Source organism: Sus scrofa, chromosome 8 (assembly GCF_000003025.6).
Source record: "Sus scrofa isolate TJ Tabasco breed Duroc chromosome 8, Sscrofa11.1, whole genome shotgun sequence".
Taxonomy (NCBI): Eukaryota; Metazoa; Chordata; class Mammalia; order Artiodactyla; family Suidae; genus Sus; species Sus scrofa.
Genome location: NC_010450.4, coordinates 12,414,724 through 12,441,858, shown reverse-complemented (window position 1 = coordinate 12,441,858; position 27,135 = coordinate 12,414,724). Strand labels below are relative to the sequence as shown.

At 45.2% G+C, this 27,135-nt stretch overlaps 1 long non-coding RNA gene across 6 annotated transcripts in view; it reads left to right on the top strand.

The window, feature by feature from the left end:
• Window positions 1–27,135, top strand: part of LOC100739688 — a 162,684-nt gene that overhangs the window by 84,245 nt on the left and 51,304 nt on the right. For all 6 annotated transcript variants that reach the window (XR_304761.3, XR_002346573.1, XR_002346572.1 and 3 more), the window contains exon 5: window positions 6,533–6,730. This is a non-coding gene — a long non-coding RNA (uncharacterized LOC100739688). The remainder of the gene's footprint in view (window positions 1–6,532; window positions 6,731–27,135) is intronic.

Sequence of the window (27,135 nt, the reverse complement as noted above, 5' to 3'; positions counted from 1 at the left end):
AAAGAAAGATGTTTCTGCTTAAACTGTGATGTATCATTATTTACAAGGTGCATCATAAGTTTGAATTGTTGAAATTTGAGAAAATGTGTTAACATCAAGGAAATATGAGCCTTAACCTCTGGACCCATGGGAAAAGACTGTTCTTGGAAATAATATTTCCAGTGCTTTTTTTTTTTTTTTTTTTTTTTTTTTTTTTTTTGCTTTTTAGGGCTGTACCTGTGGTGTATAGGGGTGGAATCGGAGCTACAGCTGCCAGCGTACACCACAGCCACAGCAATATGGGATCTGAGCCACGTCTTCAACGTACACCATAGCTCATGGCAACACTGGATCCTTAACCCACTGAGCAACACCAGGAATCAAACCCACATCCTCCTGGATCCTAGTTGGGTTCCTTACCACTGAGCCACGATGGGCGCTCCCTGAGTTTCCTTTTTCTGTGGCTGAATATTATCACAATGACGAGAAAAGGCACTGAAATTTTGTGCAGCAGAGAGGAACCCTGGGAGGTGAGCTTAGGCAGGTTTGGAAGCTGGACACCTTTACCTAAGTTTGGGCACAAATACAAAATGAGTGTTGGGTGTAAATAAAAACCAAATTCTAAGCTGACCTCACTCATCTGTTTTCATCTTCCCCTGCTGATTTTATTCTGTGTATGTCCTCACCTCCATTTACTTTGCTGGAAGCTTTTCTTTCTTTGAAGCTGAGCCAGGAGGTAGCACCATGTATTCCAGTTGTGTTCTAAGATTCTCTGACATGATTGCAATCTCACTTCTCAGAGAAGTGATTTTTAGCAAGGTGGGGTACAGTTTTAAAGAATTGGCTAAACATGCAGTCATTATTTATTTATTTATTTATTTATTGTCTTTTTGTCTTTTCTAGGGTCGCTCCCACGGGGCATATGGAGGTTCCCAGGCTAGGGGTCTAATTGGAGCTGTAGCTGCTGGCCTACACCACAGCCACAGCAACGCCAGATCTGGGCCATGTCTTCGACCTACACCACAGCTCACAGCAACGCTGGATCCTTAACCCACTGAGCAAGGCCAGGGATCGAACCCTCAACCTCATGGTTCCTAGTCAGATTTAACCACTGCGCCATGATGGGAACTCCAACCTGTAGTCATTTTTAAAGCAATAATCTTTTTCTTTGAGGACAAAATGTGATTTACATTTTTCTTTTTTCTTTTTTGGGGGCTGTACCTTTGGCATATGGAAGTTCCCGGGCTATGGGTTGAATTGGAGCTGCAGCTGCAGGCCTACACCACAGCCACAGCAACAAGAGATCCAAGTTGCATCTGTGACCTACGCCACAGCTTGCAGCAATGCTGCGCCCTTAACCCACTGAGCGAGGCCAGGGATCGAACTTACATCTTCGTGGACATCATGTCGGGTTACCAACCTACTGAGCTGCAATGGAAACTCCGATTTACATTTTTGAAAGTATTTTGACAAGCAAGGTCGTTGACTGGACTTCAGAATAGGCTCCTAAAGTGCTGATGGTTGTCGCTGATTTCAGGAGTCATGAAAAGAAACACGGAAGCTCCATAACCCAGCCCATTTCCTGCTGAGACTTGGGAGTGATTTCTTACCACCTGGGTGTCTTTGGTGCCACAAGTGAGAGGAGATTGTCAGTCTGGGTCCTTTCAGTGTGTATCTGTTGGCGCCTCCGTGTGAGGGCTGAGTGGAACCTGGGAGTTGCTTCCAGAAGTCCACAGCTCGAGGTCTCCGTTCAGCCTGCTACTGAATGGGTGACCTCAGATTGGTCACGTCACCTTGCTAAGCTTCAGTTTTCTCGTGTATACCCAGGGTCCACAGCTGTGGCAGACACACATAAGGCAACACTCATGAGCCACAACCTGGACCGGCCCTTCTGTCTGAATGTGGAAGGCAACTGTAAGTTGCTTCTAGCCAAGGGAGTAGGGCAAAGGTCACGAGGTGTCATTTCCCTGACTTGGTTACATCATATCAGACTTGCCCGGCTGGCAAGAGAGATTCCCCTCACGATTTTTTAAAAAAAACTTATTTATTTTTGCTTTTTAGGGCCATACCAGAGGCATATGGACATTCCCAGGCTAGGGGTGGAATCGGAGCTGCAGCTGCTGACCCACACCACAGCCACAGCAACACAGCATCTGAGCCGCGTCTGCGACCTACACCACAGCTCATGGCAACGCCGGATCCTTAACCCACGGAGCGAGGCCAGGGATGGAACCTGCATCCTCATGGTTCTTAACCTGCTGAGTCACCATGGGCACTTCCCCCTCACTGGCTTTGAAGGATAAACAGCCAGGTGAGGGGGTGCCTTATGGAGGGGGTGTTATAGACTGAGTGCTGGTGTCTCTCGCCCCCCAGATTCATATGTTGAAACTCAGTCCCCAAGGTGATGGATGGTGTTTGGAGGTTCGGCCCCTGGGAGATGACAAGGTCATGAGAGTGAAGGACGAAGGGGTTTGGTGACCTTACGGAAGAGACACCGGGGAGCACCCTTTCTGTCTTGTGAGGACACGGGGAGAACATGAGAAAATGGCCCTCTGTGACCGGGAAGTGGCTCTCAGCAGACGTCGAATCTGCAGGTGCCTTGACGTTGGACTTCCTGGCCTGCAGAACCATGGGACGTGCTTACTGTGTAAGCCGCCCCGACGGCGGTGGTTTGTTGCAGCAGCCCAGCTGAGGCAGAGGGCCCCGGGCAGGGAACTGCAGACAGCCTGGGGCCGAGAGCAGCTGCCCTCCCACCCCCGCTGATAGAGAGTGAGCAAATGGCCCTCGGTCATTCAGCTGAGAGGAAATCTAAGCTGCTGACAGCTTGAATACTCGTGGAGGTGGATCCTCTCCCAGTTGAACCTCTGGATGAAAATGCAGCCATGACGCCTTGATTGCAGCCGTGTCAGACCCTGAGCAGAAGATGGCTAAGCTGAGCCTGGACTCCTGACCCTTGACCCATGGGAGCTGTCGGATAATACATGTGGTTTCTTTCCTTTTTTTTTTTTGGTAATTGGTTAAAAAAATTTAAAAATCGTGGTAAAATACACACAATATAAAATTTAATGGTCTTGGGAGTTCCCATTGTGGCTCAGCAGTAATGAACCTGACTAGTGTCCATGAGGACGCGGGTTCGATCCCTGGCCTCGCTCACTGGGTTAAGGATCCGGTGTTGCCAGGAGCTGTGGTGTAGGTCGCAGACATGGCTCGGATCCTGAGCTGCTGTGGCTGTGGTGGAGGCCGGCAGCTGTAGCTCGGATTCGACCCCTAGCCTGGGAACGTCCATGTGCTGCAGGTGTGCCCCCCACCCCCCCAAATGACCATCCTTACCATGTTAAGTTCAGCAGTGTTAAGTATATTCACTTTGTTGTGCAACCAGTCTCCAGGATGTCTTCATCTTGCAAAACTGAAAACTCGATACCCATCAAACAGCAACTCCCCTTCCCGCCCCCCACCCAGCTCTGTCGACCGCTCTTCTACTTTCTGTTTCCATGAATTTGACTAATCTGGATCCTTCATAAGAATGGAATTATATCCCATTTGTCTTCTTGTGACTGACTTATTTCACTCTGCCTAGGTCTTCACAGTTCACCCATGTCGTAGCACGTGCTAGAATTTCCTTCCTTTTTACGCCTGAATTATATTCCATTCCTCTGTCCCAGTGTTCCACTATTGGAATAATTTGTTCCAGTCGACATTTTATTTATTCATTTACCTCTTGATGGACACAGGTTGCTTCTACCTTTTGATGATCATGAATGAATGTATGTTTTTAAGCCTCTTAAGTTTGCGGTCATTTTTTTTACCCAGCAAACGAAAATGAATATAACAATAACAAAACCACACAGGGACATGGTAAAGATTAATAAATAAAATTTATAAACCGCAAAGTATAATATAATTTTACAGTGAGGTCCTATCATCTGCACACTTAACTGAATAGAATTTAACAAGGTAAAGTCTCAAAAAAAAAGGGAATCAAAGCATATTTTAAATTGTAAGTAATTCTGCCATCGCTCCATGTGGTGAGCTTATACCATGGAGTGGGCTTGAAAAGGGGAGCATGAATCTGTTGTTTCCTTAGCTGCATGAGCACCTCTAGCTGAAAGCGGGCCTCATGTTTTGGACATTATTTTTAGCTGCACCTGCAGCACGCTGAAGTTCCCAGGGTCAGGGGTTGAACCCATGCTGCAGCAATGACAACACCGAATCCTTAACACCTAGGCCATCAGGGAACTCCTGGACATATATTATTATGCCTTATAATAAATTACTTCAAGTGCAGCCAGCGGCTTAAAAACCACCATAGTTATTATCTCAGTGTCTCTGGATCAGGAGCCCAGGCACAGCTTCTGTGTGTTCTCTGTTGTCGGGTCTCAGGAAGCTGTAATCAGGTGTTAGGCTCAACTGGAGAAGAATTTGCTTCCAGATTCACTCCTCTTGTTGGCAGAATTGACTTCTTTTGGTCTCAGGACTGAGAACTAAATCTTTTTGCTGGTCGTGGGCAGGTGTCTCCCCCAGCTCTGTGCCCCGTGGTCCCTCCACAGGAGGTCTCCTCGAGGCCATTTGCTTCCTCAGGGCCTGAGGGAGAGTACTTGTTTCTAGAACAAGCCTACGGGCCAGACAGAGTCCTTCCTGATGGAGCGGAACCATGGGAATGACAGCTCATCCCCTTTGCCCTGTTCTTCTGGTCAGAAGCAAGTCACAGGTCCTGCTGCCTGCACCCCCACCCCCACCCTGCGGAGGAAGCTATACAAGGCATGAGGACCAGGAGACAGAGGTCATTGGGGTCCCCTTCAAACTGTCTCCCACACCAGGTCGACTAGAAATACAGATGCGACACTTAGGAGGGGCCTAAAAGATAAAACTGTCCAGGGCCCTCAGCCTTGGCCATGCACACAAAAGTACGGAGTTAAACAAAACGGAACAAAACGCAAAAAGGAAGATCCCTAGGGGCCTCTCCAAACCCTCAGCATCCTCTCGACAGGTGGAATCCAGTCATCTTTTAAAAAAAGTCCACAGCGATTTGAACATGTAGCTGAGATTGACAATTGCAGCTGTGTCTCAGTCCTGCCTCTTAGACATGAGACACTTAGGCTCCGAGTAGGAAAAATATCGCATCCCAAATCACACAGGATGTCCCAGGCGGAGCCAAGCCTAGCACTCAGGGTTCCAGAAATTTCATTCTGTGCTTCTTCTATTCTATTATGCTGTCTTCTTACCTCATAAGTTGTGGATGCCATTTTGCTTCTTCCTAAGCTATGAGGGAAAGCGCTTCCCAAGCAAGCTTGTGGTTTTCAGGGGTGTGCTGGGTGCTGCCTGCCTCTGGCTCCTGGCATCTCTTCTCAACTCATTTCAGGGACTTCATAGTGGCAGCTCAATATTGGCCATGGGGGAAATCTTTACACCACAGAAATTGGCAAACCCTATATATCAGGCTTCTTACCATCCACTCCTCCTTGGAGAGCTGGCAGACCTTGACCAGAACGCCCCTGCTTATTTTAATTTGAAAAATGCAGAACATGTGGAGTTCTCATCGTGGTGCAGTGAAAACGAATCTAACTAGGAACCATGAGGTTTCCCGTTCGATCCCTGGCCTCGCTCAGTGGGTTGAGGACCCAGCATTGCTATGAGCTGTGGTGTAGGTTGCAGATGAGGCTTGGATCCCGCGTTGCTGTGGCTGTGGGGTAGGCAGGCAGCTGTGGCTCCGATTCGACCCCTAGCCTGGGAACCTCCATATGCCATGGGTGCAGCCCTAAAAAGCAAAAAAAAAAAAAAAAAAAAAAAAAAAAATGCAGAACACATATTTTGAAAGTAAATATTATACAACTGTGTTTACTCTCGGTCAAAATGCAAATAGAGTCAGGTAAAGTATGAAAAATAATGCAACATGTGTCTTCCTTCTAAGCCAGACACAATATTAGTGCTTCGTGAATGTTTGGTGGGTGGCGGGATGATTGGGAGTTTATTTCCCACTTTTCTTGTCTGGTTGGGTTCACTCCGAAAGCTGTTAATTTATCCACAGAGCAGTCAGGCTGTGCATCCCACGGGCTGTGTAAGGTATGACTTTGCCTGATTTCGAGGTGCATCTCTGCACTCCAGATTCCTGAAATGGAAGCTTCTGGTCCTTTTACCTGCTTCTCCGGGCAGAGACTTTGGTAGTGGGGTAGGGGAGGAGGGAACCAGAAAACTGTTTATAGACAATAAATTCTGTTGGACTCAAGAGTGAAAATTTCCACTTACTTCTGCCCCGAGGGGGCCTCGAGGAAGTGTTTCTATCAGTTCTGTTTCACAGCTACGCAGTGTCACTGCGTTGAGCTTTGATTTCACGGGAATCTCGGAGGCCTGAAGCCCCAGGATGGGGCGGTAAGCGGGACTGTCTCTGAAAACAGTTCTGAGGAATGTTCCCTTGATGTGAAGGCCTTCCTTATTCTGCGGCTGGCCAGGGCTTTTGACCCCAACTTGTGGACCATGAACTTGGTACAGATCTTCTCCTTTCCTTCTCCTACTTATTAATCCTCGACCGCTGTGCTCTTCTCTCTTTGTTTTTCAGGGAAGTCACTGTGAAGAAAGAGGCAGGCGATGTAACCGGAAAAGCGCGGGTTTGATGTCAAACAGACCTGCGTGGTTCCACCGCTTTCCGACTGTGTGACACCTCCCTCCCCCACCCCCGGCCCAGTTGCTCTCTGAACCCAAGTCTTGGAAAATGGAACCAATAATACCTGTTCTTCAAGACTGTTCCTGCTGGAAGGTAAGTGGAAATTCCTTGTAAAATGCTGAGCCCTGTGCCCAGGACACCGCCGAGTACTCAATGAATGGTAGCTCCCTCTAGTGGAGAATCCCCATAATAGCAATAGTAAGCATTTATAGAATATTTGCAGTGTTTATGAATATTCACAGTTCAGCAATTCACATGCATGCATTTCCTTTCACAACACCCTCTGTAAGTTAGAAGATCAAATCCATCCTCAGTGAGGCTTTTATTGATAATTTTATCTAAGGTTATCTCACTTATCCATCATAATATCCTAATACCCTAGTATATTTTCTTTGCAGCGCTTACCATTACCTGGAATTACATTATTTATCTGTTACATATTTATTGTTTGTCTTTATATGTTAAAATATAAGCTCAAATAAGGGAAGAAACTTTATTTTGATCTCAGCTGTGCCTGGCATGTAATAAATAATCAATGAGTATTTTTTGAATGAATGAGTTAAGGACTGTTACTCTCTTCATTTTGCCCCACAGAGAAGCACACACTTAGATATGTGAAGTGAATGGTCTAAAGTTATGGAGCTATGAAGAGGTGGAAAAAACCCGGATTGGAATTTGCGTTGTTGGACGCTAGAATCCAACTTAATTACTACCTTAGGCTTGTATTCCACGGGTAAAGTTTTTAGAGTCAAGGTGTATCTCAAAGTCTATGCCAAGCTAGAGGTATGAGCCCAGCATTGCAGTGGGGCATGTGAGATTTAGAAAGGAAGCTTGACTCCAAGATCTTTGTTTTGGAATCTTACATCCTAACTGGTTCCTGCAGAGAACTGGCGAGTGTCTGCACTCGGGCCGTGGTAAGCAAGATGGGTTGGGGATTAGACGACCAGGTGGGAGGCAGGAAGGAGAGGGAGTGTCAGGTGTCTGCCTTGTCTGCTGCAGCCGCTACCTGAAGTCAATCCATGAGTAAGTCTGGCTATTGGCAGGAAGCAGTGAGATGGATTTAAGCAAGCAGGTTTGAGCTACCCATGGGCCACCCAGGTAGAGACATCGAGCAGGCATCGGGCATGCAAGTCTAAAGCTTAGAGAAACATGAGTTTGGAGTCATCAGCTTAGAAGAGAGTATGGAAGCCAGAAAAGTGAATTACTCATCCGGGGGGACTGTGTAGAATGAACACAACAGTGGGCCCAGCCTAGGACTCCCAGAAAAACATGCAGTGAAAGGGCAAACAGAAAGAGCAGAACCCCTGAAAGAGACCAAGGGGCAATATTCTGAGAGGCAGGAGGGTTAGGGGGTGGGGTGTCCTGGAAGCTGGGGAGGGAAGGTTGTGAAGAAAGGAATGTTCAGCAGAGTCTAGTATCGCTGACACAATTCCCAAGAGGACAGTGAACAGCCACTGAGTTCAGCAATTCACACCCTGGGTGACTTTGGCGAATGCATTCGGTTGGTTTGATGGTGGCAGAAGTCAAGTGTTGGTGGATTGAGGGGTGAACGGAAATGGTAGACATGCAGATAAGAGGGAATAGATTATTCTTTCTAGAAGTTTGGCTGAGAAGGCAACGAGAGAGAAGGACGTGGGGATAAAGGGTGTTAACAACTTCCCTCAATTCGGTTCTGTCCCACTCCTTGGTTCTTTTTGGTTAAGGTCGACCTGTGTGAGGGTGACCAGAGTTCTCTTACCGTCTCATCACCATGTTATCAGGGGAGCCAGGGTTAGACCAAATTCGGATGTACGTACAAATATTTATTCACCAAGCATGATTATCTAGCAGGCAAGACGATGCATTCAAATGCCCTGGAATTCTCACAAACTCCCAACTTTCTGAACTCTTCAGTGCTATGACCTTCACTTTGATGAAAGGTTCATGTAAGGCTGACTTGACTGTATGCTATAGGTACGATTCTATTGCCACGCAGTTATTATCAGGCAACCAGAAATCCAGGGACCCAATCGGACCCTGATTTCCCCTGTTAGAAATGAGGTCTGAAGCACCATTTCTATGATTAGAGACGTGTTAGGGTCTTTTCTTTTTCTTTTAATGGTTGCACCTGCAGCATATTAAAGTTCCTGGGCCAGGAGTCATAGCAGAGCTGCAACTATAGGCCTACATCACAGCCATGGCAACACCAGATATGAGAAGCATCTGCAACCTGAGCCGCAGCTTGCTGCAATGCTGGATTCTTAACCCACTGAGCCAGGCCAGGGATGGAACCTGCATCCTCCCAGACACATGTCAGGTCCTTAACCCACTGAGCCACAATGGGAACTTCTTGTTAGGGTCTTATACCTTCTTTGGACATGGGCATGGGTGGATTGTATAGTATCCCCCCAAATTCCTGTTCACCCAGAGCCCCAGCATGAACCTTATTTGGAAATGGGTCTTTGCAGATGTAGCTAACTGAGGTCATAGTAGATTATAGTGGACCCTATGTCCAATGACTGGGTCTTTAGAAGAAGATCATGCTAAGATAGTGAGACATGAAGGACCAGATATATAAAGATGGAAGCAGAATTTGGAGCGATGCAACTACAAGCCAAGGAACATCAAAGGTTGCAGAGCAGCAGAAAGCGATATAGCCGGAGTGTCTCTAAAATAGTTTTCCACTCGCATATCTTCTTGAACACCATGAATATCCCAATGGGAATCCCTTCTTAATAGTCCCCCAGGGTAATTAACAAATCACTAATTTCACCAGTGGTTGCTCACTTCTGACCCTCATGCTGTTAATTATCAGAGCTTCTGGTGTGAGCTGAGGTAGGGGTAACAGAAGTGCGTGCATAGCAACCTCCTCAGGGTGTGAGCTCCATTTAGAAGGCTCCTGGAGTGACACTTATCTGAACATGTGCTTTGTGTTGCACTTTCTATGCTGAAGAGTTTTAAATTACAGGCACCATTGGCAAGGGAGATTTTTATTCTAGATGAGAAAGAAGTGGGCTTAGTGGGGAAATTCAGGAGGGAGGAAGATTTGGAAGTGACAGAAGCAATGGGCAGCAGTAACTGATATTCATTGATAAACTTTTCCAATCAGGCGAATAGCCAGGAGCCTCTTAATATGCTTTTCTCTTTTCACTTTTGCAGAAATTCCTTTTTCTTTCTTTTTTTCTTCCTTTTTTTTTTTTGACTTTCGTTTGTTTAGGGATACACCTGCGGCACGTGGAGGTTCCCAGGGGGGTCAAATCAGAGCTGTAGCTGCCGGCCTACACCACAGCTACAGCAACACCAGATCTGAGCTGTGTCTGCAACCTACACCACAGCTCATGGCAATGCCAGATCCTTAACCCACTGAGCGAGGCCAGGGATCGAACCTACAACCTCATGGTTCCTAGTTGGATTCGTTTCCGCTGCGCTGCATTGGGAACTCCCCTCCCATATTTTTAAACTAAAAATACTAAGTAATTGGTAAGCTCTTGTTCGTTCCCGCCTCCTGATGCGGGGCAGTTTAGCTGCACTGAGCCTGGGGAAGGAAGGGGTCTTAAAGGGAGAGTTACTATCTGGGGACCTTCTGGCATCTGGACAGCCATGATTCTGTCCTGCCATTTGCTGCTGGCTGTAAGCACCTGCTGAGCTTCTGAAAATGTCATAAAGCCCTAAGGCGATGGGGCCATTGGCTGCTTGACTCAATTTGCTGAATTCCTCAAACTTAGATCTAAGTTGAAGGACATTGACTAGAAATTCTTACTATACATAATGTAGTTAGATGGATCTGCAAAGATGGATCTGCAAACTGGTGTTCATTAATGGAGATAAATCATTTGCATGAGAGAGTTTTGTTTTCCTTGGACCCGCCTTTTCTATTGTCCCCCAAGCTGTTCAAGAATGGCTTTCTGGAATGTACTTGATGACTAGGCAGATGGATAAAAGGCTTCTCAGCAGCCAAAGAGGGGGTACGGATTGAATATAGTAAATTCATGTAATTTAAGTCATGGCAGAACCCTCAGACCCTCACTCTTTGTCTACAGATTGTTTTACACACAATTTAAAGACCACTGTTACCCCTTTTTAAACTCTCAGCGATTGAAAGCGGGGCAGTGTGGCTGCTCCTGGAAGGCAGCCAGTGGAAAGGAGAGGAGGCCACACACCCGGGTGACGAGGAGACAGAAAAATGGTAACGTGCGGTCACAGAACCTGCAGTAGTTTGGGGTCATTTTGTTTGGGGGCACGCAATGCTGAGCCCGCCGATAAAATCGGAGAGCATCGTGGTGATAATAATGATGCTGGCATTGATCAGAAATACGGCACTGAGGCGATTCTAGACCCAGAAGCTGATGGCCAGATCCTGTAAGGTCTCTTGGATCCAGCTAGCTGAGCTTCCCCCGTGGTGTTTTGCCCGTGTGCCTTTTTTTTCAAACGTCAGCGCCACCTACAAATGAACAGACCCGAGGGTCAGAGAAGATAGGATAGAGATTTCGAGAAAATGAATGAAACGGAATCTTTTATTTATTTATTTTTTGTCTTTTTTTTTTTTTTTTTGCCATTTCTTGGGCCACTCCTACGGCATATGAAGATTCTCAGGCTAGGGGTCTAATCGGAGCTGTGGCTGCCGGCCTACACCAGAGCCACAGCAACGCGGGATCCGAGCCGCATCTGCAGCCTACACCACAGCTCACGGCAATGCTGGATCGTTAACCCACTGAGCAAGGCCAGGGATCAAACCCGCAACCTCATGGTTCCTAGTCGGATTCGTTAACCGCTGCGCCACGACGGGAACTCCGAAACGGACTCTTAAGTAGTCGCCTAACAGACCATGATCGGCAGCCACGAAACCGTAGAGAGCTCCCCCCTCCCCCCTCCCCAAACAAGAAAAGCAGGATAATATTAACACTTTCCAATTTGGAAAGTAAAATAATTTTGTGGATTTTATGGCGTTTGGAAGCAGGGACGCAGCCCTATCACCAAGCTCATTTCGGCAGAAGCATGTGTGGCATGATTTGGCCAAGAGCCCTAAGCAAACCACAGTCACAGCTTAGAGATGTGGATTCAGTTGCAGATCTTATTTTATGCAATAATTTCCCCAACGCTTGATGTTTGATCTAAGGGCACCCAATGGGGGCTTCAGAAATCCGTGGGTCCAGGCTTTTGGGAGTTTCTCACCACTTCCGGATCATTGAACCCTTTCATATCTGCATGATTTTTCCACTTTTGACCCCTCCTCCGTGACATCCTTCCTCCACGTTCCGTCTGGAAAACTCTCCTACGCAACAATAGGGCCCAGTTCCCATGCCTCTTCTGAGCGTGTAATTGATCTATTTATTCATCTATCTTCCACTAGATCAAGGACCAGTAATTTAATTATTTTTTTTTTCCGGAAAAGGGCCAGAGAGTAAATATTTTAGGCTTTTTGGTTCATTTGATCTCTGTCACATCTGCCCAACTGTTCCAGTGTGGTGTGTGCAAGAAGCCCCAAAGAACAATAACTGAATGGGTGAGACTGTTTTCCAATAAACCTTTATTTATGGACGCTGAAATTGGTATTTGATGTAATTTCCACGTGTCCCAAGGTATTCTTCTTTTGAGTTAATGACTTAAAAATGTAAAAATTGGCGTTCCCTTGTGGTGCAGCAGATCTGGTGTTGTCACTGCAGCAGCTGGGGTCACCGCTGTGGCAAGCGTTTGATCCCTGGCCCTGGAATTTCCACATGAGGTTGGTGTGGCCCAAAAAAAGTAAAAATCATCCTTAGCTTGCAGGGCATTCGAGAACAGGCTGCAGAAGAGCTTTGGCTCATAGGCTCTAGCTGGCTATGATAGTTTTCTAAGGCTATGGGACAAATTTATTACCACCAATAGAGCCGCTGAAAACAACACACAGTTACTATCTCACAGTTTCTGTGGGTCAGGAGGACGGGCACCGCTGAGCTGGGTCCTGTACTCTGAGTCTTAAAAGGCTGCAATCGAGGTATCAGCCAGGTTGCGTTTTCATCTGGGGTCTTGACTAGGCAGGCAGCTACTTCCAGGCTCATTTCCTGTGGCCGCATGACTGAGGACCCCGATGTTGAGCTCACAGTCGGCTCTAGCCCCTTGCTGTGCGAGCATCCTCGCTGTGGCTGTGTGTCTCATCAAGCCCGCAAGAGGGAGGCTTAGGGGGTGTAACCCAGTCACGGGCAGTGATGTCCCAGCCTCTTTGCCCTGATGTATTGATTAGAAGCAAGTCACAAACCCCATCTGCATTCAAGGGCAAGGGATTCTCCAAGGTCATGAATATCGGGAGGTGGGAATGGTGGGAGGAGCGCCTTCAGTCTGGCTGTTACACCAACCCCTAGCACGAGCTCTGGAGCCAGGAGCTGTGGAAGTGACTATGAATCATTTTGGTATTTTCAGCATTTAGCCCAGGGCCTGGCAGAGTGGGGGCTCAGTGATTGCTGATGGAAAAAAAAAAAAAAAAATTGTTGGATGGTTGCTGACACCTACTCAAAACAGTAGAATAAAGTTCTTCTAATTCTCCAGGAAAATAGTCATAATATTGTAATCCTTCCTGATTCAAGGCTGTTGATAACAGTAAGACATGTTTGTGGGGTCCAGGATTTTAAGCAGAAAGCTAAATGTGGCCTGCACTCTTGGAATTTGGTTAATAGCTAGATTGAGCAGAGCATGTATCAAGAGAACTTTCCACGTGGTGAATAATGTTACTCAACCACGCTGCAGTCCGTCAGCCTAATAACAATATTGAAATAAGGGAATCCATTTCAAAGCTATAAGCAGGCTGCTGATATGGTGAAAAAATATGCGGAATCTGTTTCCTAAGACATGCCAAAGGTAGCTTTTCTGGTGTTTAGGTCGCTGAATGAACGTAGCTAAGAACAAAGTGAATTTTTATTTAAATAAACGCTACAAACTTTTAAGCAGTAATAGGAAGTCAGAAAGAGCTAGCATGGCTAGACTATGACATCAAAAGTCCCCAAATTAATGATCCCAAAGTAGGAATCTAGTATCTAAGAAATGAACTTGACTGTGGGCAAAAGCTTCCCAACTGCCAGACTTCCCCCAAAGCCTCAGTTACTGAGAATTTTCTAATTGAAACACATGGAACCGCAGTCTTACCACCGGTTCCATCTGCCAACTTTCATCAAACACCTACCTCTAGTGCCATTTCTGCTGTGTCATCCATTTAATTACCTATCTCTTCAACTTCTGTTTCGTGACTTACCCTATGATTTCTTCTTCCATTCAGAGAAGGATTTGGGGTGAGAGTTCCCCTATATGTGGTTTATTTTGCATCCTGAATGGAACAGATGGTTTCTCTAAATGCATATCTGCTTGTGGACTATAAAAGGTTTCAAACTGAAGAGAAAGACAAATACCATATGATTTCACTTGTATCTGGAGTCTATTATACGGCACAAATGAACCTCTCCATAGAAAAGAAAATCATGGACTTGGAGAATAGACTTGTGGTTGCCAAGGGGGAGGGGGAGGGGGAAGGAGTGGGATGGATTGGGAGCTTGGGGTTAATAGATGCAGACTATTGCCTTTGGAATGGATAAGCAATGAGATCTTGCTGTGTAGAACTGGGAACTATATCTGGTCACTTATGATGGAGCATGATAATGGGACAAAAAAGAATCTATACATATATGTGTAACTGGGTCACCTTGCTGTATAGTAGAAAACTGACAGAACACTGTAAACCAGCTATAATGAAAAAAATAAAAATCATTATAAAAAAGGGGGGGGGGCTCAAACTGGGCTCTCCAACTTGCCAATAGAGGGCAAGACTTGGCTTTCCTTTTCTTTGGGGGAAATATACTTTTTTACTGAGATTAAGAAAAATCTTCTTTTAATAAACAAATAATAAGCCAGGGCCTGGAAATTTTAGATTCAAATAGCCCCATGATTTTCTATGAGCTTTGATGTGAGTTGCTTTGTGTCGCCTTCCCCACACATGGTGGTGGACTGGGTGGTGTCTGCATGGGTCAGAAGTTGGGCGTATAGGTTTGGTTCTGGTCTTGAACCCTCAGTTTCTCTAGACTTGCCATCACAGCCATTCTTTGAGATGACTGAACTAGGTCCTCTTTACATCTTTTTCAAACTCAAACTCGAGGGTTATCATCAGAATGTAGTAAAAAATTAGGTGAGTTCATTTGGAAAAATTAATTATTTTTGCCTTCATAAAATGCATGTTCAATTAAAATTATGTCTCTGTTCATGAAAGACATACAAGAAAAATACCTTTGTATTATGTATCTCTGACTTACACCCCTCTGGCCTAAAGCAGGTGTGTTTTAATGAGATTTTTAATACAATGATGTTGCTTGGGAATCTCATTTTTCTTTTTTTTTTTTCTTTTCAGGGCCTCACCTGAGGCATATGGAGGTTCCTAGGTGAGGGGTCAAATTGGATCTACAGCTGCAGCCAGAGCCACAGCAACTTAGCCCACTGAGCAAGGCCAGGGATTGAACCCACAACCTCATGGTTCCTGGTTGGATATGTTTCCACTGTGCCATGACAGGAATTCCAGGAATCCTATTATTATTTAATAGTAGATAAGACTGTCCCATGCTAGCCATTGGGGGTACAAAGCTGAGTAAGACATGGGCTCCACCCACCTTAAATCCCCCCTCAATGCTATTGTCATGGACCTCGATGATACATGACAGATGTCTCTCATCACTCTCTCGTTTAAAACTCTTCAGTGTTCTTGGTTTTATCTATTTACTCAAAAGATATTCATGGAGCGTGTACAGTATACTAGCCATTGGGCTTGACGTTGGGCTAGAGAGTGAGTGGGTCAGCCGAGTACCCACCTCCGTGGTGATTACTTTCCTAGTAGGAGAATTCACGTAACCCAAACAAGCTCTTTTCAGATTGCTCCGAGTGCTTGAAAGAAATAGAGTGATGTGTGAGATGGTTAGTCTCGATCCTAATTTACTCATGTGATCAGGACACTCTCACAGGAGGTGCCATTTGAATGGATCCTTGAATGACGAGAAGGAGGAGACAGACGATATATTGGGACGGTTAGATGTGAAAGGCCTGAAGCAAAAAATACCTCGATGTGTTTAGAAGAAAAACATTGGAAAAACCAACGGAAATCAGTTTCTGAAGCTTGGGAAGCAAGAGGAGAGTCATGAGAAAAGTTGGAGAGAAATCAGATCACATCAGGGTACTTTTTCTTAAATGCAATGGGGAAACATAATAAGGTTTTAGATGGGTAAATGGCATGACAGGACATGTTCAAAAGGATTATTCTGGCAGCTCTGAGAATAATGACTGCGTGTACATGTTTGCTGGAGAGGAGAAAAGGGAGGCGGTCAGGAAGAGTGGACCGAGGCAGGACAAAGACGCTGCCGCTGTGGATTTAGGGTGATGACAGTGGAGAGGTGTGGATAAGTTTGAGACAGAGTTTGGCATCAGAGAGTGTAGGACATGAAAGAGTGAATGAGGGAACCAAGGGAAAGGAAAAATTATCAGGGGTAATTCCAAGTGTTTGGCTTGAGGAATGAGGGGAAGGGTGTCATTTACTGAGATGGGAAAGGCTGGGGGAAAGAAATTTAGGACAGAAGGTGGAATTAAAGAATACTCTTTCTTTCTTTCTTTCTTTCTTTCTTTCTTTCTTTCTTTCTTTCTTTCTTTCTTCTTCTTCTTTTTTTTTTTTTTTTTTGTCTTTTTAGGGCCACACCCACAGCATACGGAGGTTCCGAGGCTAGGGGTCGAATTGGAGCTGCAGCTGCTGGCCTACACCACAGCCACAGCAACCCCAGATCCGAGCCTGATCTGCGACCTACACCACAGCTCATTGAAATGCTGGCTTCTTAACCCACTGAGCGACACTAGGGATCGAACCTGATTCCTCATGGATACAAGTCGGATTCGTTACCACTGAGCCACAATGGGAACTCCCATAATCGAACAATTCTGACAGATGTGGAATTCTGATGGATGTGATATGTTGGGAGGTATATTTACTCAGTTCAAATGAAGATGTGAAGTACGAGTTGGACACGTGAGGGAAGAAGGCAAATGTGGCACTTGAGAGAATATAAATGGTATTTTTATCCGGGGGCTGGGTGATGATTAAGAGAAGGGGGACTTCGGACACAGACATGAGACACATCAACATTTTTGGTAGCAAGTGACACACACCAAGTCAAGCCAGCTTAAGATATAAGGAAAAAAGGGAATTTTCCAGAAGGAATCTGAGGTATTTCAAGTGACCAGAGGCAAGACCTGGAAAGAAGCTTTCATAGACTCTAGACTGCCCTCTTTTTTTTTTTTTTTCCTGGCTGCTCCTTGGCAGGGCCTGTTTGTTTTATTCTTCTCATTGTGAGAACATCTTTTTGTTTCTTCATTTTTTTATAGTTTTATTGAAGTCTAGTCGATGTACAAGGTTGTGATAATTTCTGTTGTTGGACAAGGCGATTCAGTTATACATGTACACACATCCATTCTTTCATACTTTTTTTTTGTGCTTTCCCCGGCATAGCCCCCGCATAGCTTTTTCATGTTCATCTCTATTCAAGAGAACAGCCTAGTCTTGCAGGGAGATTCTCATACCAATTCCGAATTTACCAGAGAGGATCTGATGGGCCCCAAAGGGTCACAGGATGGAAACAGGGCTGCCAGGCGCTTAATCCTGTGCAGGAAGATGGCGTTTCACAGAAGGGGACGGGGTTCCTGTCAGCTGGGTGCTGACTGCCATCATCACCTGGCCGCACATTCTCGCTTATCTCAACTCGGCACACTTGTCACCTGCTGTCCTGACACGTCCCCCCCTGCTCGGTGTTGATTCGTGCCACCATGCCTTTCCTCTAGCTATTGCTTCTGACAGAAATGCCAGGCCCATCACTCTTTGCCCATCTGTCTCAGTCTGCTCAGGCTGCCTTAACAAAATAGTGTAGACTGGATGGTTTAAAGTACAGACATTTATTTCTCACAGTTCTTTTTTTCTTTTCTTTTCTGTTTTTTTTTTTTGTCTTTTTGCCTTTTCTAGGGCCACTCCCACAGCATATGGAGGTTCCCAGGCTAGGGGTCGAATCGGAGCTGTAGCCTCTGGCCTACGCCAGAGCCACAGCAACACCAGATCCGAGCCACGTCTGCAACCTACACCACAGCTCACGGCAACACCGGATCCTTAACCTACTGAGCAAGGCCAGGGATCGAACCCGCAACCTCATGGTTCCTAGTCAGATTCGCTAAGCACTGAGCCACGACAGGAACTCCTCTTTTTTTTTTTTTTAATATTTATGGCTGCACCTGTGGCATATGGAAGTCCCCAGGCTAGGGGTGGAGTCGGAGCTGCAACTGCTGGCCAACACCCCAGCCACAGCAATGCCAGATCTGAGCTGCATCTGTGACTGATGCCACAGCGTGTGGCAACGCCTGATCCTTAACTGGCTGAGCGAGGCCGGGGATCGAATGAGCGTCCACATGGATACTAGTCAAATTCTTAATCTGCTGAGCCACAACTTGAACTCCTCTCACAGTTCTTGAAGCTGGAAGGCTCAAGGTCAGGGTGCCAGCATGGTTGATTTCTGGTGTGACCTTAAAAAAAAGACACACACACACTCACACACACACAAAATCACCACAGCCCTTTTTTGTAAGAAGCGTTTTAAGGTGAGAACGCAGAGGTCCAAAGAGCGTAAGAAATTTCCCTAAAGTCACAGAACGACGGTTGGAACTAAGTTTCAAACCTACTTCATTGGGCATTTCCCACAGTACCATGATAGGTATTTTCTTTATGAAATCCTGACCAGCTTTCATATCACTCAAGGCTAAAAGGTCATGTGAGGATAAAAACAATAGACTTTTCTCTCTCTCTCTCTCTCTTTTTTTTTTCCAAATCCTAGAAGGCAATGTTGGAGCTCTTTTTGTTATAATGAGGACAAATAGAAAATAAAGTTGAAGAAAATTCATTACACCAATTAGTGGGCATCACAGGCAATTCTCCATGCTCCAGGAAGCAACATTCTGCCAAGAAATTCAGCTTTTAACTTGACAGTCTTGAGAAGACCAATCGCCAATGCCTTTCATCAGGCAGCACAGCAGTTCTTTCCACACCCCAGTTCATCATTGTCTTTGCTTATGATCATGGAGAGAGTAACTGTACTGAAAATATAGAGGCTTTGCTGACAGCACAACCTGACAGCCAGTAGTGACATCCTGAACAAGGCACTCATTCCATCAACATGCACTTCCTTGGCACCTCCTAAGTACCAGGTTCTGACCCACAGAAACTATAAGCCAATAAATGTGTGCTAGTTTGAGCAAGTTGGTGGGTATTTGTTACGCAGCAATAGAAGACTGTTACAAAACACAAGAATGGGCTGCCATGAGAAAGCCGAGACTTGAGACTAAGTGGTGAGGACAGGCCCCTCCGAGGAATTATGTTTAAGTGGAGGCCTGAGAGAGGAGCAGGATCAGCCAGGAATGTGGGGAAGAGAATTCTCAAGTCTCTTGGCCTTAGCCTTAGCCAAGCTCATGGTCTCCAGATCGAAAATGAGAATTTTCTCTAGGCACCCCCCAATAATTAGCTGCCTTGATAGTTGTTCTGAGGACTGAGATTGTGCATGAGAGGTGCTTTATATGGTGCAGATAGCAACCCAGTAACAGTGATGGCTGTGGAGGTGTCATTACCACCAGGATTTTATGAAAAAATACCACGACCAAATGGCTCCCAAAGGCCAAAAAGTATAAGAAGGAGCATTTCCTGTCCATGGCGTCTTCTCTTTTTAACCCTGCTCTGGCAGGTCTGTGCCTTTCCCTGGTCAGGCTTCCTTAGACCTTCTCATGCAGGCAGCAGGAAGGGGGAGGGTGAGCCCTGTTCTAGTCATTTTGCAGATACATTTGTTTCTCGGCAGCAAACCACTGTGGCATGACTGGCTGGCTCTCTTATCAACAAATAGCAAATAATTCTACACTTAGCTCTGGCAGCCCTGCTTTGTGATTCAATTCACTCCCATCTACCTAATTAAAATGTGCTTCTCAAAGGCAGGGATTGTGACATATCCCTTTATACGTTCCCAATACCAGGAAAAGTACAGGAGGGTCTATCCCAACCCCCTGCCCGCCACCCCCCCCCCCGCCAAAGTCTGATGGAGCAGTTCCTAAACGCCCCCCAGATCCCAGCTCAGAGTCACAGTCCCCAAGAAATCACCCCCCACCCAGGTGGCAAAATTAATAACCGCTTCTCTCCACAGCTTGAACCTGCTTCCATTGTGGCACAGATCAGACTGCATCATGGTTTATTCATTGGCACTATCTCCCAGCTAGCTGTTTCTTTTCTTCTCTTTTCTGTTCTTTTTTTGCTTTTTAGGTCCACACCCATGGCGTACGGAGGTTCCCAGGCTAGGGGTCCAATCAGAGCTATAACTGCTGGCCTATGCCACAGCCACAGCAATGCAGGATCCAACCTGCGTCGGTGACCTACATCACAGCTCAGGGCAATGTCAGATCCTTAACCCACTGATCCAGGCCAGGGATCGAACTGGCAACCTCATGGTTCCTAGTCGGATTCATTTCTGCTGCGCCATGATGGGAACTCCTCATCTAGATGTTTCTTGAGTTCTAACAGCATTTTGAAAGCCTACTGTGTGCTAGAGTCTGGGGGATACAGAAATGAATCCAACACAGTCCCTGCCCTAGGGTTGGAGGATGGCGGGGGGCAGCATGCCAACAAGGGGTTTGGGCATAATCTGGTAACTGCTTCTATCCATCAGTGCCCCAGTGCTTTCAGTCTGAAAGGACAGTCGCTGAGCCCTTAGTTCCCTGGAGAATCCTCAAAGTCTTTCTGTAGGAAGCGCGGGGGATCCGAGCCCTGAAGGGTGGAAAGGGGTTAGGTAGTGCTGTAGACTAGATTGTGTCTCCCCGCAATTCCTCAGCCTCCATTTGGTGTGGTATTCGATTTTTTCAAAGATTAGTGCCTGAAGCTGCTGATGTGTTTTAGGTTCTCAAAAAATGGTCGTTACTCTCCTTTCTCACCAGAGACTCTAGAACAATAAAATAACTTCAAAATAGTGAGAAAATGAAATGGGAAGAGAAGGCAGGAACTATAGCTACCACTTCATTCAGCACTAATGACTCATTGTTTAATAAGTTATAACCAATATCATAGGCGTTCCTGTCGTGGCTCCGTGGAAACGAATCTGACTGGCATCCAGGAGGACCTAGGTTCCATCCCTGGCCTCGCTCAGCGGGTTAAAGATCTGGCGTTGCTGTGAGCTGCGGTGTAGGTCGTAGATGAAGCTCGGATTCTGCTTTGCTGTGGCTGTGGTATAGGCTGGCAGCTACAGCTCCGATTTGACCCCTAGCGTGGGAACTTCCACATGCCACGGGTGTGGCCCTAAAAAGAGCCCCCCCCAAAAATTTTTTTTAACAGATGTTCATTTTATATTTGTATGAAAATCATGATTATAACATTAATTCTGACTAATGTGAGAAACATTTGTCTTCTAACACGACCCAGATTACATTTTCTCCAGCCCAGGGTGTTGGGGGCAGAGTTAGATTTAAGGAGGTCTCCTGTGTTAGGTGACCCAGGAGCTTGGTAACACTGGTGGTCCCCTTCAGGGATAGAAAGTGGGTGACTGGGGACTGAAGTGAAAGGAGAAATTATTTTCCCTTTTGGATTTTTGTCTTTATTTTGGGGGGGGGCGCACCTGCAGCACATGGAAGTTCCCAGGCTGGGGTCGAATCAGAGTTGTAGCTGCCAGCCTGCACCACGGCCATAGCAACACCAGATCCGAGCCTCATCCACAGCCTATACCACTGCTCATGGCAATGCCAGATCCTTAACCCACTGAGCGAGGCCAGGGATTGAACTAGTGTCCTTATGGATACTAGTTGGATTCATTACCACTGAGCCATGATGGGAACTCCCCTTTTGAATTTTGAATGGTTATTTATTCAAATGAATTTAAATTATCAGGGAACAGCTAAATAAATTAAATTAAAATTTAATTAAAGTAAATTTAAAAATTAATGAAAACTAAAAATGAATTGATAATAAGTTTTTTAAAAATTAGTATTTCTAGTGGTCCCTCTGGGTAATGTCTTTGAAGTAGAGAGAAGGTGGAAAATTTTTACTCATTTTGGTTTTTAGGATTTCTTTCGTGGAAAACTTTTAGAAGTACTACAGGTATTGAGAGAGAAATTAATACGCATATTTTAAACAAGGATAATCTTGGTAGTTGCACACAAGCATAGCAGATAAGAGTTCTCCACAAATTCAAGTGTGGTGCCAAAAGCTGTTTATTTCAGTTTTTCTAAATCATTTCCCACATGTTATATCTTAGAAAGTTAATTTTCCAAGAGGTAACATATTAAAATGGTGCAGAACTCAAAAGGTATACAAGTTAGGACAGGAAAAGGAAGGCATTTGAGTAGATGACAGTTTTTTATTTCAAAAAATGATGCAATTGTGCTTGCTATGCGATGTAGCAGTGATTGCTTTAGAGTAAACATATATCTGTCCTCTGCTCAGAATGGATGACCTTGGCCGGGAGGTGGGGTTGGGGCAGGCCACTGTGTCCCTCTCATCTTCTCACCCCACCTGCCACAGAGCCCACCGTTCAGGAGGCCAGCCTCTTCACTGAGTGTTTATTATTTTACTTTTGTTAGGAACTAAATGAATTAGAGCAAAGTCAGGCTGGCTTTGTTACCTAATTGGAAAGGAAAAAAAGTTTTAATTTTATTGGGGTTTAAACAATGAGCAATAAATTTCTTTTTTTTTTTTTTTTTTTTTTTGGTCAAGGTTTAATAGTTGAATCACTTAGTCAGTGGAAGGTTTACTTCCACATTCTGACAATAAAAACAAATTCAATTCGAGGTTCAACTAATTACTTGTCGAATGCTTTAAAAATGTAATGTGCGTATATAAATGCTTAACAACTATAATGTGGTGTTGTTTTGTTTTCTTAGGAGTAGGGATTCCAATTTTCCCTTTGACTATCTGGGTAAAATAAAGTAATAACATTGATTTTTATTATAAGATGTTAAGTACCTGATGAAATAGCGTGGTACTTAAAACTAAAATGGTGTATATAGGGTGGATTTCCCCCAATTCTTACTGATGTGTAAAGGCAATTAAAGTGCTTAGCAGATTCTGGAATTTGAGTTTTAATCTAGAACACACATAAGTCAGCTTCATGTCTGCTTTTTTAAAATCCAAATAGCTTTACCTGAAATTGCATCGTTCCCTTTAATTGCATCTTATAGTTCTTGCCTCTAGAGAACGACATTGGTTTTAAGTTTTTTTGAAACATAATTTATTCATCGAAACAGCTAAAGTTGTACCTTGAGTGAGTGCTGCATACATACACTTATATTTGTTTAGTTTAAAATGTTGTCTGAGTACTCCTAGATTCAGAAATTCTAACAAACTTAAGCAGCTAAGTTGTTTGTTTATCTAGAAAATGGAGGCATCGGTCACTGCCTCGTAGATTTGTTGAACGGATAAAATGACCTATCTATGTAACATGCCCATATGGTTGTTGTTTGGCATAAAATAAGTGCTACATGTGAGTCATGATGATACGGATGGTAAGTGGTAACAGTACAATATTAATTGTCCTGGGGAAGGATCAGGTGATGGAAGTCGTGCAGAAGAAGGTGATATTTTGAAGCTGGAGAAAGGAGAGAGAAAGGATTGGTGAAATGAGAGAAAGGCGCAGGAGGATCAAAACAGCAGAAAGGGCTAGCGGTGAATATGGGGAAACAAAAGGGCAGAGGGAGATAAGGCTAAGAGTGGGTTCAGCTCATGCATTTTTTTTTTTTTTTTTTTTGGTCTTTTGTTGTTGTTGTTGTTGTTGCTATTTCTTGGGCCGCTTCCGCGGCATATGGAGGTTCCCAGGCTAGGGGTCGAATCGGAGCTGTAGCCACCGGCCTACGCCAGAGCCACAGCAATGCGGGATCCGAGCCGCGTCTGCAACCTACACCACAGCTCACGGCAACGCCGGATCGTTAACCCACTGAGCAAGGGCAGGGACCGAACCCGCAACCTCATGGTTCCTAGTCGGATTCGTTAACCACTGCGCCACAACAGGAACTCCCCCAGCTCATGCATTTGCCATTTATCCTAAAAATCACAGGGTGACGTTAAAGGGCTCGAAGCTAAAGGAGACAATCAGACACTTGTTAGAATGTATCCCAAAGACATGATAAAGCAGGTGCCCAAAGATGTATGTTCAAGAATGATCTGGAGTTCTCTTGTGGTGCAGTGTATTAAGGACCCAGCACTATCACTACAGTGGCTTGTGTCACTACTGTGGGGTGGGTTCGATCCCTGGTCTGGGAACTTCCATATGTGGCAAGTGTAGCCAGAAAAGGGGAAAAAAAATCTTCAAAAGAATGCTCATAGGTGTTGCCCATAATCTCAAAGATTTGGAAATCACGTAAATATTCAGTAATAGAGAACTAAATAGTTTCTGCCAAATTCATAGTGATGTTTATTTTCTATGCTTTTATGTATCAACATGAAAAGCTGTGCATGGTATTTTGAGTAAAAAATAAGCAGGTTTGTTTGTTTGTTTTTTTGGCTTTTTACGGGCCGCACCTGCAGCATATGGAAGTTCCCAGGCTGGGGGTCAAATCGGAGCTGCAGCTGCCGGCCTACACCACAGCCACAGCAATGCAGGATCCAAGCTGCATTTGTGACCTGCGCAGGAGTTCATGGCCATGCAGGATCCTTAACCGGCTGATTGAGGCCAGGGATTGAACCCATGTCCTCCTGGATACTATTGGGTTCCTTACCACTGAGCCACGACAGGAATTCCAACAAGCAAGTTTTAAAGTGATCATATTCTGGTGTTGTTTTGTAAAGGCTTATATGTGTGTGTGTTTGGTGCTACAGGAGAAGTCTGGACATACACCCGCATGTTAATAGTAAGTAGTTATGGGGAGTTCCCGTCATGGCTCAGTGGAAACGAATCTGACTAGTATCTGCGAGGATGCGGGTTTAATCCCTGGCCTCTTTCAGTGGGTTAAGGCTATGGCCTTGCTGTGAGCTGTGGTGCAGATTGCAGACACTGCTTGGATCCCACGTTGCTGTGGCTGTGGAGTAGATCCGTAGCTATAGCTCCGATTTGACCCCTAGCCTGGGAACTTCCATATGCCACACATGCAGCCCTAAGAAACAAACAAACAAACAAAAACCAGACAAACAAATAGTCAGTAGTTACGTCTTGGTTGTGGAATTTTGCGAGATTTAAAACTTTAATAATTTGTAGTTTTCTTATCCACTTTTTCCAGTCATTTAACAATGAAGAAGAATTAGCGATTTGATTGAAATGACAATCGAAAGAAGGGATAGTGCTTATAGTTTCTTGTACTAATGTTATTTACAAGTGAAGGGAAAACATGCTTTTGTACCAGAGAGAACAATTTCCCGAGTGATGCTGGGAAGGCAAATTGGGGTGAGTGGGAGGCGAGGAAGTGGAGAGTCAGCAAAACTGCCTGGAATTGAAGGGATGAAAGGAAAGGGCTGCAGCCGCTCCAGGAGCTGGGGGTGGGGTGGGGGAGGGGTGGGGGGGGAAGGCCTGACAAGCTTACATCCTACTTCACTTATTCTTCCTCGAACCCCATTTGCCTCCTCCTCCTCCTCTTGAAAAATCTTTCTACCGAGACGGGTCCTCAGCTGGCCTGCTGCTAGCGTACTGTCGATTTTCTCTTGTATCCTGCCCAATTTTGATCAAAGTGCAAAAATGTAGTTTTGGACAGCTGCCTATACCATGGCAAGGCCCATCGGGGGGTGGGGGGTGGCAGTTTAATCTAAACCAATCCGTGTCACTTCTGAATTTTTTATACTTCTGTAACAGCATGACACATACTAGTCTTGAATCTTGAGATGCGGTATGGGTGGCATTTGTGTCATTTATTAGTCTGGTGATAATTTGGGGCAAGTCCTGAAACCTATAAGAACTTCAGTTACACTAATGCTGAAATGAGACTGCGTTAATGAAACTTCACTCTAGTGAAGCGTAGTTTGAAGCTTAAAAGCCATATAATGTATTGAAGGTGCTTAGGAAACCCCAATGCTAACAAATATTTATGGAACAGCTTGTACATGTTAGGTGACTTAGCTAATGTGCTGCCTGCTAAAACTGAAGAGACCTACAGATGCAATGATGCCATGGATTCTTCTGGGCGCCAGATACTGCTAATAACCAGTGTCTCTCCCATCACGTATACAAGAAGATTTGCGCACATATGGTCTGGGTCTCTTTGTGTTTGGAGTTTAAGTCATTGCCCTAAACTCTTTTTCTTTGTTCTTTTTAACATTTGAAGTTGCCATTGAATTGTTGAAGTCACAATTTATGGACTGATTAGACATGGATTCCTAGGTACTGAGTCAGCGAATTTGGGGTGAATTCCATGGCGATTTTTCAGAGGATTTTTATGACTGGCATGTGGTTTTTCATGGCCCAGACTTCATGTCTGCTTCTGAGAGGGAGCAGCAAGGAATGATGATCTGGAGTTCCTGTCGTGGCTCAGTGGAAACGAATCCGACTAGCATTCCTGTGGATGCAGGTTTGATGCCTGGCCTTGCTCAGTGGGTCTGGGATCTGGTGTTGCTGTGATCCGTGGTGTGGGTTGCAGACACGGCTCGGATCTAGCATTGCCGTGGCTCTGGCTGTGGCCGGCGGCTACCGCTCCAGTTCAACACCTAGCCTGGGAATCTCCATGGTCGTAGTGCAGCCCTAAAAAGACCAAAAAAAGAAGGAATAATGACCTGTGAATTGGTGGTGATCATTGAAGGGTTAATGCTCATTCAGTGCTTCATACGCTAGAAAATGCTGTTCACGTGGTTCTAGTCTTCACCGCCATCCCCAGGAAGTGGTCGTCATTCCTGATGCTGAAGGTGACAGAAAGCAGAATGAGGACCTCAATTTGGTGTCTAGGGCTGGGCGTATGTTGAAATGCTTTTTAAAAAACCCTCTAGGCTCCTGTTAGAAAATTAGCAGAAAACTTGTGGACAAGGCTCATTCCACAGGGCACCAGTGTCTTTGGATAAGAGTTTTGGCTTTTTAAGGGCTTTCACCTCATAATAACTACCACTTCTGGGAGTTCCTATGGTGGCTGAGTGGGTTAAGGACCTGATGTTGTCTTTGTGAGGATGCCTGTTTGATCCTCGGCCTTGTTCAGTGTGTTAAGTGTCCAGAGTTGCCGCAAGCTGCGGGGTAGATCACAGAGGCAGCTTGGATTGAGTGTTGCTGTGACTGAGGCATAGGCCACAGCTGCAGCTCTAATTCGATCCCTGGCCTGGGAACTTTCATATGCCGCAGGTACAGCCATAAGAAGAAAAAAAAAAAAAAGGCATAACTGCCACTTCCATCAGCACTAACTGTACAGCAAACATCATTCTGAATATTTACATATATTAACCAACTGATCGTCACAACAACCTTCTGGCATAGGATCTTTGCTTTTCCTTGTTTCAAATAAGGGATCTGAAGCATGAACAAGTTAAATTACTTGCCCATAGTCTTGTGGCAGAGGTGGGGTTTGAA